Source organism: Alexandromys fortis, unplaced genomic scaffold (assembly GCF_014885135.2).
Source record: "Alexandromys fortis isolate MF-2015 unplaced genomic scaffold, M_Fortis_MF-2015_v1.1 scaffold_1, whole genome shotgun sequence".
In the NCBI taxonomy this organism is placed as follows: domain Eukaryota; kingdom Metazoa; phylum Chordata; class Mammalia; order Rodentia; family Cricetidae; genus Alexandromys; species Alexandromys fortis.
This window is the reverse complement of record NW_026067927.1, coordinates 36,674,818-36,689,273: the sequence shown is the minus strand read 5'-3', so window position 1 is coordinate 36,689,273 and position 14,456 is coordinate 36,674,818. Positions and strand designations below refer to the sequence as shown.

Sequence of the window (14,456 nt, the reverse complement as noted above, 5' to 3'; positions counted from 1 at the left end):
CAATTCTTCACAGATCTTAAAATAAAAATTTCAGCTTCATATGGAAACATGAAAAATACAGAAAAAGAAATCTTGAAATATTAAAGAACTCCTGAAGATCCCACAGTCCTGATTTCAGGTTGTACTGTATGGGGCTATAGCAGTAAAAACACATGGATCAATGGAGTAGAATTAAAGACTCAGATACAAATCTGCACACCTACGGACACCTGATTTCTTTTTATAAAGAAGCCAGAAACATGCCCTAAAAAAAGACAGAATCTTCAACAAACGGTGCTGGTTAAACTGGACAGCTGAATTAAGAAGAATCCAAATCGATCCATAGTTATCACCTTACACAAACAGTCCAAATGGACCAAGGACCTAAACATAAAACCAGATACACCAAACCTGGGAGAAGAGGGAACATAGGGAATAGCCTAAACTCATTGGCACAGGAAAAGACTTTCAAACAGAACACCATTAACACAGGCACTCAGATCAACAATTAATAAAAGGGACCTCATGGAACTGAGAAGCTTCTGTGCTGCAAAGGACACCATCATTCAGACAAAACAGCAGCCTATAGGATGGGAAAAGATTTTTACCAACTACATATCTGATGTCTAATAAAACAGACAGCAAGAAAACATATAACCTAATTAAAACATGGGGTACAGATCTAGACAGAAAATTCTCAAAAAAAAAGGAAACCTAAATGGCTGAAGAATCTCTGAAATGCCCAATATTTTTAGTCATCGGGGAAATGCAAATCAAAATTACTTCAAGATTTCTTCTTAACGCCTATTAAAATGGCTAAGATCACTAACACAAGTGACAGCTCATGCTGGCGAGGATGTGGAGCAAGGGCAACACTCCTCCATTGCTGGTGGGAGTGTAAACTTGTACAGTCACTATGGAAACCAGTAGGACACTTGCTCAGGAAGATGAGAATTGATCTACCCCTAGATCCAGCTGTACCACTCTGGAGCATATACCCAGAGGACGCTCCATCCTACCACAGAGACACTTGTTCAACCATGTTCCTGCTGCTCTGTTCATAATAGCCAGAAGCCAGGCGGTGGTGGTGCACGCCTTTAATCCCAGCACTCGGGAGGAAGAGGCAGGTGGATCTCTGTGAGTTCGAGACCAGCCTGGTCTACAGAGCTAGTTCCAGGACAGGCTCCAAAGCCACAGAGAAACCCTGTCTCAAAAAAAAAAAAAAAACCCCAAAAATCTTTCTGTTCCCCGTTGTGATCCAGAAGATCTGTACACCTGAAAGAGACCTAAAACATCTGCCCAGGGTTCTGTAGGGAGAGCCCTTAGGTGGNCAAAGCCACAGAGAAACCCTGTCTCAAAAAAACAAAAACAAACAAACAAAAAACAAAAAATAAAAAAACAAAAACACCAAAAAAAAAAAAAAAAAGGAATACATAATAGCCAGAAATTGAAAACAACTTAGCTGTCCCTCAACAGAAAAATGGATAAAGCAAACGTGGTACATTTACACGATGTACTACCTACATGTTTAAAAAGATGAAAGCATCAGGTAAATGGATGGAATTAGAAAAAAAAATCATCCCAGGTGATGTAGCCCAGATCTAGAAAGGTCGGTGCTCTCTTAAATGTGGATATCAGCTGTTAAGCCAATGGTAAACAAGCTACAATCCATAGAACTTCATAGGTTAGGTACAAAGTAAGGGATGGGGGCTGGGAGGGTCAGATAGATCTCCCTGGGAAAAGGAAATAAAATAGATTAATCAAGTGGGGAGGGGTAGGGAAGACAGGGCCAAGGGTGTGGATATGGGGAATGACAGCTAAAACTCAAGACCTTTGGAGAGGTAACATGGAAACCTTATATGGCAGAAACGTCCTAAGACATATACGTAAATGAAGGCAAACTAATAAAGTCACAAAATAAGGGGGGAGACAGAGCCTCAGTGGTTCATCTCTTGTCACTGAATGAAACTTCCAGGACTGGGACCAGGTTCTATCTATTGAGTTATTGGCTAAAGGGACCCCACATAACCCAGGATGTTGCCAAACTTCAGTTTGCTCTCTACAAACTGACGGCAAGAATGAGGAGTTTTGTCACATCCTTCCAAAATGTAAATGCTGAGTCCTAATTCCTAGAGCCTGAACACATGGTCTTTTAGAGGGACAGTAGAAAGTTTCCGGGAACATTCCATTTAAAGGAGGCAGCTAGATTGGGCTCTAAGCCAGGATGGCTAGAGATCTTGCGAGACAGAAGTGTGAGCTTAGAGAGGGCAGAGAGCAGACTCTTAAGAGACACACGGGAAGGGAGCTACCCCGAAGAGACCAACTCAGAACAGATCCTACACCTGGACTTCAGCATTCTGGCTCCACAGCTATGAACAAGAGTTTCCTGTAAGCCACCTAGTCCGTGGCAGTTTGCTGTGACAGCCCTAATAACTAACCCAAGGAGCCTGTGTGCGCTGAGCCCGTGTTACCAACCGCTGACTATTCTGATGGGAAGGAGACAGCTACCAAAGGGCTGCGACTGGGTACATCCCCAGGGAAGAGCATCTCTCAGCTCCTGTGGCTTGCAGATTTTTGACTCAGAACATTGGGCGTCATGGTTTCAATGAGAGCAATGTCCCGCCCACAGAGGCTCAGGTGTCTGAACACATAGTCCCAGGTTGGGGGTGGTGTTTGGCGGTCATGGAGCCTTTAGGAGGTGGAGCCTGGGGGGTGGGGGAGGAAGCAGGCATTAGGGTTAATATCCTCACCTACCTTCCAGTTCTCTTTGCTTCATGTTCTGGTTAAAGATGAGATCTCTCAGTGTCTGCTCTAGCTCCCCACTGCCACGCCTCCCCAGCTCCCCGCTGCCAGGCCTCCCTGCCATTATGGAACCACAAGCCCAAACAAACCCTATCTTCTGTAAGCCTCTCTTAGGCATGGTGTTTTGTTCCAGCAGCAAAGAGTAGCTAATACGCCATGGAAAAGGGTCAGTGAACCACACACCTTCATGCTGCGCAATTAATCACTCTCAAAGCCAGGCAGCGGTCCCCAGACTTGTCTCTGTCCTTTCTGACAGATGACTTAATATAGCCAGCCATGGCTGGAGTAGCTGCCCCATTTGGGTGTTACACGCATCACCTTCCTCTGGGCCCCTGTCATCTGACCCAAGCTAAGTTCTAAAGTAATTATCTGCTCAGGTCCCTTCAGAATGAGTGGACTTCTGGCTTGAGACTGCACCCTACCCCAGGGTCTGGTCCCCTAGGAATAGAGAGAAGCAGTGTCAAATGCCAATAGCCACACTTGTTTTTATGAACTGAATTGAAGTTGAATTAGGAAAACGGTTGTTCAGACACGTTTCCTGAGAAATGAAAACCATTCCTCTGAGAGGATGAAGCTGTAAAAGCAAGAGGGAAGAGATATGATTAAGGACACGAGCAGAAAGATGGGCCCCAGCAAGGATATTTGTCATTTGCACAGGACTCTTGTGTGCTAGGCTACATGCTAGGGGCTTTACGTCTGTCCCAAGAGTCGCCTAAAGTCCAGACCCTGGGCAGTATACATTATCATCATCAGTCTGCAAAGGTGGCCGCTGAGACGCAGACAGATTAAATAATATGATCAAGGTCAGGGGGCAGATTAAGTAAAACTGAAGCGGAAACCCCACCCAGACTTTGTTTGGAATAGAAATATTCTTTCTTGTCCCTGTTCAGAAGGCTGGACAGATGGTGGAGGCTGGGTTACCTCTACCCTGCTGCTTCAGATCCATCTTCCCCCTCCCCATGTCCCTGTCCTGTGTCCAGGAGTTTACTCTGCCCTGCTTCACCCTTCTCTCTTATGCCCCAGCCTCGGTTGAGTCAAGACCAGCAGAATCCCCCTGCAGCAGAACAGACCACAGGACGAAAGTTCAGGTCTTTGTCTCCTCTCAGGCAAACCACTACAAGGTGCCTGCGACTCCTGAATGTGGACCACAGTTCCTACCAAATGGCTTCTCCATAGAGCTCTTAGTGTGGGTTCCAGGAATAACACTTCTGCTCCCAGGGGGAGGAGCACCCTTCCTTTTCTTTCCCTGGCCACACTTTTAAAATTCCCCTCTAGTTAGCTAGCTTGTGTCTGCCACTTCTTTCTCCAGATGGACCCGTTACTGTTGCTGAGAAAGGAGACGAAGCAGGGAGGCGGGTCTGTGACCATCCCCCGAGAGGAGGAGATGTGTCAGAGCTGGTCAGTCCCAACCACTCAACCTGTGCCAACCTGAGGAACCAGTGGGCTGAGCCTAGGGACAGCACAGCTTCTGGAATAATGAGGGGAGCCTGGGAGGGAGAGAACCAGAGTGGGCCGCCAGATCCCACGCCTGAATGTACAAATGACCTCCAAGCTTGTGCCCCAAAGACAGAGCTTGTGAGTGACTCCAACCAACTGCTTTGTCTTCTGAGAAGGAAAGATTACACACTCCCCAGATAAAACATATTCCAGTCTGTCCATGCATTATTCGCAAGTCCCAAGACCTAACTGGAAACCACTGGACATGCATGACTAGCAACGTCTGACCTGAGGACCAGGGCAACCTGCTTTAGGAGGACTCGTGAAGGTCACAGTTTTAAAGCAAAATTCCTGGCCCCCATTCAAGGTCCATTCTGTCACACTATTTTTATAACACGATGAGGTTATTCTAATTTTTCATTTTGTGAAAGTTTTCTACAAACTCTGTGACAAGTGAGATTAAAATGGGGTGAATATGAAAATAACCTAAGAAGCCAACTGCCCTGCATCAGGCTAGGCATTGATGAGGCTAGCCAAAATGTGGAACAATTCCATTTTGTCATTTGTTTTGCTAATCTGAAAAATCAGGCCCAACCTCTACCACCTGATGTCCACAAGGAAGCAGGCATATGGTATTACAGCTCACCCTAAAGATTACAGCCTGCTCACCAGAACCTCTCACAGGCCTCCTGAATACACACCCAGATTCCCAGGATTTTCTGGGCTGTGTTGGTCGCAGCTTACTTGAGGTAGAATGACTAGACCTGCCTGAAGCAGAATGTTGGCGAGCTTTGGGACACTATGAAAGGAACTAACCTTCAAATTGTAGACATAGAAGAAGGAAGAAGAAGAGGGAAGAAGAGGAGGGAAGAAGAAGAGGAGGAGGAGGAGGAAGAAGAGGAGGAGGAGGAGGAGGAAGAAGAGGAGGAGGAAGAGGAGGAGAGAAGGAGGAGGAGAAACAGCACAGTGGAGGCATAGAGAGGAGAATATTTTCAATAAACTCATAGAAAAAATTTCCACACCATCTAGATACAAGAGTCATATAGACCACCAAACAAACAGGACCAGAATAGAAACTCTCCATGATATTTAATAGTTAAGATGTTAAAAACACAGAATAAAGAAGTGGTATTACAAGATCCAAGAAAGGTAAAGTCACTTAAAAAGGCAGGCCCATCAGAATGACCCAGAAACTTTTAAAACTAGAAGAACCTGGAAGATAAACTCTATGTCCGAAAGACCACAACTATCATCAACCCAGAATATATATAATACCCAACAAAACTATTCACTTAGAATTAAAAGAGAAAAAAGCTTTCCATGTTTAAAAATAGATTCCAGGAAGTTATGAATACCAAGCCAGCTCGATGGAGGATGCTTCAGTTTGGAGAGGAAGAAAAATACACCCAGGAGGGCACAGAACAAATAAGAGTGCCAGGACATTAGTCACAAAAGGTGTGAGAAGACACCAAGAAAATGGCAGGAATTAGCACAGCAGTAACTCAGTTCCTCCAGGAAAAACATCAGCATATTGTATTAGAAGCAGAATCCACCTTTTTGTAGTTTCTGAGAATCATACTTCACTTACAAAAGCAGAGCCTAACTCACAGCAAACGGGCCTCGTTTGTAGACTCGAAACCTGCAGTCTCCTACGTGGGCTGAGTGGCGGATCTGATGGCCAGATTTCTTTGATCTCGCCTGTGTCTGGATGAGTTTGAAGTCTCCCGCTGGAATGTAAACTCTCCTGTGAAACACTGTTGGTGGGCAAGGCATGGAGCGAGGTCCAGGTCAGTGATCTGAGCCAGTCGTCCTGTGCACATTTAGCAATCAACCAAGCTGCTGTTAAACTCGGCCACACAAACATTAGGCGGCAGGCGGTCCTCAGTGAGCAAGGCCTCAGCTCATGATTTCTTTGAACTTTATGATAGTACAAAGACAGTGTACACTAAATAGAATTTGTGCTTGGGATTTTGAGCTTTAATCTTTTCCTGAGCTGGCAATGTATGGTAGGACAACTCTCCCTTTGTTAGGTTTCAGGAGTGAACCACAGCTCAAGGTCAACTATAGGACCAGTGGGACAAAAGTGGATGCTCTGCAGAGTAGCTGTCATGTGACTAAACACGGGTGCTCTGCAGAGTAGCTGTCATGTGACTAAACACGGGTGCTCTGCAGAGTAGCTGTCACGTGGCTAAACACGGGTGCTCTGCAGAGTAGCTGTCACGTGGCTAAACACTGATGTTCTATAGAGCAGATGTATTCATGCATTTTTAATTTATCATATATTTCCCCTGATGGAGAAGCATCAATGTATACATTTACAATTAAGTAAATTATATAAACATAACTATGTATTATGAATTACACATTAAATAAACAGTATTTTAAAAGTTAAAACATACTCAGAACTTAGCACTATTGTATACGTTGATAAGGTTATTGACGGCTATTATCTTTGTGTAATAAAATGCTGTATAAGTGATATGCCACACAGTTAAAAATAGACGTTGATAACCTACGAGCAGAAATAAGAGAAAAATGTAAACAGTGAAATAATTACAGAATTATGAAAGAACTCCGTGTTGAGTGTAGGGAGAGAGAAGGGACTGCCTGTTCTTGACACTACAGGTGTGGCATGGATAAAACAGTGACAGCCACACACCAAAACAGAAGCAAAACCTTAAAAGATGGAGTAAATCTAGGCCCTAGAAGGTGACCTGTTAGGTGGTAGGAAACCATGGTGAGAGACACATAAGCAATGTGTTGGCAGAATTGTTGGGACTTGCCAGGTAGGCAACTGGGAGAAACACACTCTACATGGGTCAACGGGTGATGCAGGAAGATGCCCTTGAGTCTCAGTCACAGGACCATGAGGAGACGCCACACTGTCCTGGTCCCTGAGGACTATGTGTTGTCCTATCACCGTTGGGTCTGCTGGTGTCAGAGAAAGGCCAGCTGCCGTACATGAGGCTCGCAGCCCTCACCAGGACCATTGCTCACAGGCTGCTGTAATCCCTTCGGCTAATTGGACACTGTTTCTATATTCAGATGCTCTCCAAAGTCTGTGGGCCGATTCAGAGGTATTACGGTTAATCTCATATTGAAAAGGACATCTGCGAAACTGATTCCTCTAAATATCTTCCAGCGACATCTCCCTCCTTGTTTGGGGTGATGAAGACAGACCCACAGGGTGAAAAGCATTGAGGAGGTACCAAGTGACCTTCAACTTCTGCCATTCTGAGTTGGAGCTCACCATCAGCCTAGAGTAATTAGTTTGGATCAATTAAACTCTTGGCAATGTTCCTAGAAGCTTCCCCAGCCTGTGCTGAAAAACCGCCCCACTTCCCTTTCAGCAAGAGAGGAAGCTGCTATGGCACTGAAGGCAGTACACTGCTCAAGTCCCTCCAGACCACTGTGTAGCCACAGCTTCCCATCTTTTCTCTGGGTCCAGAGACTTCAGCGAGCATCCCGGAACAATGAGGAGGAAACACTGCAGCCAAAGGAGGGTGCTCTGTCCCAGCTGTCACATCCCTGACCAGTTCCACGATGGCAGGTCCTCAGCCCACCACACATGTCCCCTCATAGCAAACCAGTCTGCATTTCTGTGGCCCTTGGAGGGTGTCAGCATCTTGAGGGAAAATACTGGATCTGGTTTTTCCAGGGTTTCGAGGGTTAGATGAGTAGGTAGATGACCCATCTCGTCTTGTAGAAACCTGCAGCGAGGGCTGGAGAGCTGGCTGAGCACTTGCTGCTCCTATGGAGGACTTGGGTTTAGTTCTCCACACCCACAGGCAGCTCCCAACAATCTGTAACTCCAGTTCCAGAGGATCTGACAGCCTCTCCTGACCTCGGCAGGCACCACACGTGCACACGGCGCACAGACATGTGAGCCAGAAAAGCACTCATACACATAAAATGCATCTTTAAAAAAAGAAACATTTAATTGTTTTACATAACTTAGAACTTGCTTGTTAAACACTTGATTACAAGACAAGAATGTTTCTAAGTTGTGTGTCTGGCTTGTTCCACTTAACCCTCCCAATATTTCCATGAGAGAGAGAATTATCAGTTCGCCAATTTAATGAAAATGAGAGAACCTGTACTTAGGAGAGAATTACTGTCAAGATGATGCAACTAATGAGAGGAGTCGAGAGTCGGCTCTTTCCTACCTACGACAGAGGTCTTAGTTTGTAGCCGGCGGAGTGAGGAGGTACCTGGTGAGGGCTGGGGGAGGGGGCAGGCTGGGCAACGAGGAAATGTCTCGTGGCAGAGTGGGGTTGTAACCGAGGCACGATGCTTGGCTTTGAACTCTGTGAAGGCTATAGAGACGATCAAAAGATGTTTCCAAAGCAAGGCAATGGCGGCCAATGTGGACTGTGATCATCCTGCTTGTCCCTAAGAAGACAACCTTGCAGTTGAGTAGAAGAGTCAGCTTAGCTTTGGGACCACCTGAAACCTTATCCTCCTCCTGATCTGTCACAAAAGTAAAAAAAAAAAAAAATGGAGAAGAAAGAAAGAAAATGTTGTCCACACTCTTCCTTCGTCAGCGAACATCTAACATGACTTAACCCAAGGGGTAAGGGAAGCAAAGGTGCCCATGTTTCTGCCAAGCTAACACAGACATTATTTCTGTACCAGAAGCTGCCTGCTGCCTTAGGCAACCTTGCTGAGGTCTCCATAGAGGCTCTGCTGGCAGAGTGAGAGGCAAAGAGATTGGGGTGAATCAGAGGCTGCTCTGCAAGGAACCAGAGGGCACCCTTGACCGCTGCATGAGGGTTTGCAATACTCTCAGTGAGAACACAGGATGGGGAAGGGCGCTCGGACAAGATCTAGGGCAAACGGAACGCTGCTCCAGGGTGTCTGGAAGTGGGGCACAGGAAAGAGGACAAGGTCGGAGTGTGAAAGGCATCAGAAGCCCAGGTGCTGAAGCCAAGGGCAGGGGAAAGAGAATCAATAGTTACAATGGGTTTGATGTGCCAGGCAGTGTGCCGGGAACCCCACACATGGCATCTAATTAAATTCTTATAGCACACTTCTAGGAGAATAGAGAGACACAGAAAGGTTAATTGACTTGCCTGAAATCATTCAGTTTTTAAGTTTTGTAATCACATTTGAAAGCTGACCCTTCCAGGCTCGCAGCACTTGGCATTGTGAGCGCTTCTGCAAACATCTTGCCCACGTCCTCATGGGTGTGGAGAATGACCTATCCCACCCTAAAGCAGGTGCCTTGACCACTCACGCTACAGCAATGCTCTAATTGTGCTAATTAAAGCTATTCATACAAAGGCCAGTATGCCTGTCCTTACGAGACGTGACATGCTGTTTCCAGACGGCAATACTTGAGCATGAAGGGATGTAAGCAAGTGAGTTGTCATTGTGACCAGCACCGGGTCAGTATAAATAAACTCAACTTGCTGACTCTGGAAACACTGGATATCGCTCTGGGCATTCTAGAAACGGCCTTGTGGTTATAAACCACAGCCTTAGGAATTTCCAAAGTCCTTTTGAGTTCCCCAACTTTAATTCGCTAGGCCTTTTTTCATCCACCCCATCCTCAGGGTTGATCTAAAAAGTTCTGAAGTTGCAAAGAAGCACAGAGCTCAGCCCTAATCTCCATGGAGAGGCCCCAGAGTTCCTGTTGGCTTTTCCTCAAGCCCATTTCCCTACGTGTTTTTACATAATAAATATTCTATGTGAACTCATAGTGTTTTGTCCCTTACATTTTATCCCAGGAATCCTTGTAACCCTTCTAACACTGCTGTGGTAGGCGAAGACCTGGATGTTGTCTTCTCTTCTTGAGACGATGGCTCTTTAATCTCTTTATAATATTTGGTTAAAGCATTGCAGCTTCAATTCTTTAGTGCGATAAATCACCACATATAAAACATTTCCCCAGGACGGACTGTGAACAGCAGAAGAGACTCATAAGCTTTTCCCACGTCATCTCAATTTTTGATTATGGACCATATTGCTGACTAGGGCTATTTCTCTGAGCATTTTTAACATGAACACAAGGACACAGCATATCTATCATATGTGTACATGAACACAAGGACACAGCATATCTAACGCATGTGTACATAAACACAAGGACGCAGCATATCTAACGCATGTGTACATAAACACAAGGACGCAGCATATCTAACGCATGTGTACATAAACACAAGGACGCAGCATATCTATCACATGTGTACATGAACACAAGGACGCAGCATATCTATCACATGTGTACATGAACACAAGGACACAGCATATCTATCACATGTGTACATAAACACAAGGACACAGCATATCTAACACGTGTGTACTCAAGGATGTTCTCTTGCTGCTTTTACATGTGACTTCTCATGTAAGTGTTTCACTCTAACTCTTCCTTATTCTCTGTAACCCAGTGTCACAGAGGAAATTTTAGTTATTCAGAAACGTGGGTATTTTGTGTTTGTGGAGGGTCATTTGTGAATCTCACAAAACAGTATGTATAGATTTATTTTACAATGAAAATGATTTGCTTCATGGCTTATATCTGTGTGGGGGTGAATTTCTTTGATCCCAACTAAGAATATGATATTTCCTTGTCTCTGTCTTTGCTATTAAAATCCTTCCTCATTTGGCACAGCCATAACTGATGGGAACGCCATCACAAGCCAGTACAGCTGCTTGACGAAGATCCAGGAATCTGAGTCGTATTACGGCCACCAAGTCATCTTTGGTTTTCATGTCCACCTGTTACATACTTAGGGGGCTTTTAATATTTATACAATTTGGGGATACTAGATTGACGGGAAATTTCTCATGAATCATTCATGCCTTCTCCCAGGAGTACTGCTGTACTGTGCACCATGTGTGTGCAGTTCCTGCAGAGGGCAGAAGAGGGCACAGGATCCCTTAAAACTGGAACTGCAGAGGGTTACGAGCCAGCATGTGGGTGATGGGAACTAAACCTGGGTCCTCTGCAAAAGCAGGTTAGTGCCCCTAACCTGCCGAACCATCTGTCTAGCCTCTAATTATTACATTTTTAAAGATATATTATTAATAGCACTGAATTGAATTTTAGGGAGCTCCTAGCCTATAGTGATGCCGGCACAGACTTCACCCTGCTCTTCCACTCTCTACGGCACTTATGAAATTACTCTTCTCCAGCCAGAGAACCTCTCAACTGTGGTTAACCCTGTGTGCATGTCTCTTTCTGTTTCATGGGGACTATGCTTCTTAGTATGCTATTAAGTATCAAACTGATTTATTGAGCCTTTTTTGCTGTAGATCGTTATCTTGAAAGGCTTGCTGTTCCTTGGTATATTCAGTATGGATGTGGTATATTCGCATCCATTCACGCATCCCTCTCGAACATGGGTAGATCCCATAGAGGTTTTGCCCTGCATGATGAAGGGGAGCTTTCTCCAGCCCCCAGTAACACTATGTGTGCTATCCCCACTCCTAGACCCATCTGTGTCACTAAAAAGTAGCATCTTATTTATGTGTGTAAGTGTTCACATGTTTGGGGTTATGTGTACCATGTACCTGCAAGTGCCCACAGAGGCCTGGTGGGGCTTCAGATTCTCAGGAGCTGGGGTTGCAGGTGGCTATGAGCAGTCTGATGTGGCTGCTGGGAACTGAACCCAGGCCCTTTGCAGGGGCTGTCAGAACTATTAACCATTGAGTCATCTACTCTGCCAGGTCTATATCAGCTTTAGAAATATCTCTATCTTTCTTTCAAAGCCTTTACTTCCTTCTTCTTCTTCTTTTAACGATCAAGTTCTCAAACATCCTTTCTACCAGGCTGAATTCCACCCTGGCTGCGCAGAGGCCTTGGTGCAGCAATTGTGTGAGAGCAATCTTTGTCATCTGAATCTCTAATTTATAAAACACAGATATCGTCGGCTCCCGATGCCGTGGGTAGTCATGCTTAATTATTGTTTTTACCTCATTTCCCACTAATGTGTTTAGGGGAAGTGATTATTGGAGATGGGCTTGAAACATAAAGATGCCATTTGAGAGACAGATGGTTCACGGCAACACAGGAGCCACAAATATCAGCAGGAAAATGGAACTATGCTCCATGCGGAATGCAGGTGCGTGGGACCCCATGTTTGTGCATGTGCATGTGTCCCACTGTGGCTGGAGGTGCAGGTGGCCATGGTCCCACACGTGAATATAGGATCAGCATGCAGGGTCCAATATTGAAGCAAAACAATGAACATTATGAAATGACAAACTCCATGGATCTCTACATGAATAATGTTCCCTTTCTACACATTAAAGTAGCTTGGCCACTCAAACCCATTGCTCTCTTAAGGATGCTCAGTTTATAGGAAGTTGGCAACTGTCTTTCACTGGTATTAATGTCTATGATTGGAGGCAGACACAGTGGTTGTAGAAGGAGGGTTAGGTGCCCAAACTTACCCCTGTTCCCTCCTATCTCCAATGGTCTTCCATTTATCTTGTCTACGATATGACAAACCTGACCACTACTCTAGTCTTTCTGTGAATATGAGCGGTGTGCAGCAGGATGTGGTATCGCCATCGGCACTGCAAGCACGCATCCAGCAGGGACAAGTCCAGCAGTGTATATGAGGCCATGCAAGGGGGTCGTGAAGGATTTTACGACACCCTGGGGTGTCATCTTGAGAGGGAGCTGTTGTCTGAGTCTAGGCTGCTCCAAGGGTTGCATTTCCATCTTTGGAATTCAAGCAGCCACCTTGCAAATTTAGCGTGGCTCAGTAGAGTGAGTGTGTCCTACACATGGTGAGCACTATGCAGAAGACAGGCATTACTGCAGAAGATGGGCATTGTAACGCTGAGCAAAGATTCGTGAAGAGTAGTACCATGAGGGCTGGAGAGATGGCCACATTGTTAAGAGCACTTGCTGCTCTTGCAGAGGACCTGAGTTCAGTTCCCAGCACCCACATTGGTGGCTCACAACTGCGTCTAACTCCAGTTCAGGAGATCTAATGTCCTTTTCTGACCTCCAAAAGCTCCTGAAAGCACACAGTACACATATACTCACTCAGGCAAAACACTCATATGTATAAACAAAAGCAAATATAAATGGTTTTTAAAAGAAAAATACCATGAAGCAGTCTCATTGTGATAACTACTAGATAAGTCGATAAAGTACTTAAGAATGAACTTAACCCAGGAAATAAAAGCCTTCTAGAAAGCAAACCTTTAAATTCCAAATAAAACACAAACAGAAAGAAAGCCCTTCTAAAGTCATGGATTGGAAGAATTAGTCTTGTTAAAATGTCCATTTACTACTAATAGCTCACAGAGTCTATAAAACTTTCATCAAAGTACCAATGGTGTTCTTCACAAAACTGGAGAAACGCACCCTAAAATCTGAATGCAACCACAAAACCCTTGAGCAGTCAGAGCAATTTTGAGCTGAAAGAACAAAGGGAGAGGGGTCACGTTGACTAACTTCAGAATATGCTACAAAGTTGCAGCCACCAAAACAGCAGGATATAGGCCTCAAACAGACACAGAATAGAGAATACAGGAACTCACAGCCGCAGCTGGTTCCCGGCAAAACCACAAAATAACACACATAGAAAAAACCAGCAGCTTCAATGAACAGTATTGGACAATCTGGATACTCATGAATCACAGATACTTGATTCCTCTAAGAACCAGAACCCAAATGTCAGCCAGGAAATTCCAAAACGACTTAAAGAAAATGTGTGCACAACATCTACAGACACTGGTTCCTCGGGAGAACCTCAAAAGACGGGAAAGAGAACAAAGCAAAACCTGACAAACTGCAAGGAACTAAAGGCTCATAGGCTGAAAGACAGAGATCAAGCGCCCCAAGAGCCCGCCTGAAGGCGTAAGTCACAAACAATCCCACACCAGTTTGGAATTATGACTAATAGGAAGAATGGTTATTTATTTAAGGGGAAAAAACTTACAGATCACCGTCCCAGACAACAGCCCTCTGCGCAATCAGGAAGGGAGCCTAGTCACTGGAATCGGAGCCGGAAGCCAGAGAGCACGAGGGAAGTGGCTGCTTTTTTAAAGGGAGAGAGACCACGCCCCAATGGATTGGTATCTCAGCGGCTATTGGCTGAAGGAGCTCCCGCAACACCCGCCCACAGTGGTAGGAGCCCCAAGAGTTCGCCCACAGAGGTCAGTAGCAGGAAAAGCCTGCCCCCAGTGCTCAGTGGCCCCAAGAGCCCGCCCAAGTGGTCAGTGGTCTGAAGAGCCTTCCCACAACACGGGAAGGTGTTTGGCAGCTCTCCACCTCA

General features: G+C 45.3%; 1 long non-coding RNA gene across 2 annotated transcripts in view; it reads right to left on the bottom strand.

Annotated features, from left to right (window-relative positions):
- The window catches only part of LOC126502735 (uncharacterized), an 87,729-nt gene extending 73,536 nt beyond the window's left edge, over positions 1-14,193 (bottom strand). The window contains exon 1 of one of the 2 annotated variants that reach the window (XR_007592037.1): positions 14,121-14,193. This is a non-coding gene — a long non-coding RNA (uncharacterized lncRNA). The remainder of the gene's footprint in view (positions 1-14,120) is intronic. The other variant, XR_007592036.1, reaches the window with a different exon arrangement.
- Between the last annotated feature and the right edge of the window lie 263 nt (positions 14,194-14,456).